The sequence below is a fragment of the Petaurus breviceps genome, unplaced genomic scaffold (genome assembly GCF_028583685.1).
Source record: "Petaurus breviceps papuanus isolate PSGF00001 unplaced genomic scaffold, PetGlider_PUasm1.0 38, whole genome shotgun sequence".
Classification (NCBI taxonomy): domain Eukaryota; kingdom Metazoa; phylum Chordata; class Mammalia; order Diprotodontia; family Petauridae; genus Petaurus; species Petaurus breviceps.
Window position 1 is genome coordinate 100,273,679 of NW_027186304.1, and position 2,169 is coordinate 100,275,847.

The window sequence follows — 2,169 nt, forward strand, 5'->3', positions numbered from 1 at the left end:
GCTCTTTTTGTTGTGGAAAAGAATTGGAAATTAAGGGGGTGTCCATCAATTGGGGAATGACTGAACAAGTTGTGGTATATGCATGTTATGGAATATTATTGCGCTATAAGAAACGGGGAGCAGGCGGTCTTCATATTTACCTGGAGAGGCTTAAAAGAACTGATGCTGAGTGAGAAGAGTAGAACCAGGAGGAATTTGTACACAATTACGGACACAACATATGTGTGATGACCAACTTTGATAGACTGGACTCTTCTCAACAATGCAGGGATATAAGTCAATCCCAAAAGACGCATGATGGAGAGAAAAACGTGCATCCAGAGAAAGAACTAGAAAGAACTAAATTTATATCCAGGTGGAAGCAAAATACCTGATCTTTTTTGTTCTCTTATTTGATTTTATGTCCTCTATACCATTTTTCATCCCAGCTGGTACAATCCATCCTTATAACCTGACCATTGTATAATGTGAAAGTATCTACAGATCCTATACTTGATTATAAGACGCCATGGGGGAGAGGGGAGGGAGGGGGACAAAATGTGAAATTCAAGGAATTGTGGAATTGAATCCTATAAATTAAAAGGAAACAAACAAATTAATAAATTAAAGAATTAATAAAAAAAAATCTGACCATATAAAGTTATTATGGTGACAAGAGAAGACCAAGACATAAACTCAGTGGAGGACAGCAATATCCAAACATCTAAGGGCAAAACACAAAGAAAAATGAGAAGGAGCCTCAAGGCTAGAAAGAACTAATGGAAAAGATCAATAAAGAGCCTAAAATCATAGAGAAGTAGAAGAAAAATTGAAAAGAAATGAGAGTGATACAAGAGAATTTTTAAAATTAATTTTTTTATTTTTACTTTTCAACATTCATTTCCAAAAAATTTTGAGTTACAGTTTTTTCACACCATCTTTCCCCTACCCCCACCCCAAAATAGCAAGCCTATTGAATACCCCTTTCCCCAATCTGTTCTCTCTTATATCCTCCTGCATAAACCCCCCTCCAAATTTCTAGCTGGGCAAGATGTATTTCTATACCCCCAGTGCCAGTGTCTTATTTCCCAGTTGCACATAAAAAAAATTTTCTAAACAAATTCTTTTAAAACTTTGAGTTCCAGATTTTTTCCCTTCTTCCCTCCTCATCCATCCTCACTGGGAAGATAAGCTATTCAATATAGGTTTTACATGTGTAGTTACCCATATCATTTCCATAATTGTTATATTGTGAAAGACTAACTGTATTTCCTGTCCCACTCCCACTTATACTATTTTCTCCTTTGACCCTATCCCTTTTCAAAAATGTCTGCTTCTAACTTCTCTCTCCCCAGTATGCCCTCCCTTCTATCATCTCCCCTTTCATCCCCTTACCTCCTACTTTTCTGTAGGGTCTCCATAGCCTACACAAGCTTTGGCTCACTGGTCATACACTCCAGGACCACTATCCATATCTAAGCAAGTTAAAGTGTGATTAACCTCTGAATAGGTTCCCCCTACAATCTGCAGGTCAGTAGCTCCTGAGGCAGACACATTGGTGTAGCCATTGTGCCTCTGCTGCTTCTTCCTCTGGGGGCAGCAACCAGACCATGCTCTTTGGTCCCCCTCCCCCATTCCAACAAAGTTCCACACTGACCTTTTACTCTGTCTTTGGCATTTATGCATTGAGAAGTCTGGAAGGCTCCACAGATGCTGGTTATTCACTCTTCTGAAGTCTGCTCTGGCCACTGTTAGTTGGGGCCTCCCTGGGGCTAGAACCACATGGCTCTTGCATGACTGCACTCAGCTCCCAACCATGTGTAATAGACCTTTCCTGTTGGCCTGCTGGCTGTCTTCAGTGAGAAATTTGTTTCTCTGTCACTTTGTGGGTTCTGTAGCTTTAAAATTTGTTTAGAGTCATTTTTTACAGGTATTGGAATTGTATGGAGCCAGAGCCCATGCCAAGTTTGTGCATCAACTCTGCCATCTTGGCTCTGCTCCAATACAAGAGAATTACTGAGAGAGAGAGAGAGAGAGAGAGAGAGAGAGAGAGAGAGAGAGAGAGAGAGAGAGAGAGAGAGAGAGACAGAGAGAGAGAGAGAGAGAGAGAGAGAGAGAGAGAGAGAGAGAGAGAGAGAGAGAGAGAGAGAGAGAGAGAGAGAGAGAGAGAGACAGAGAGACAGAGAGAGA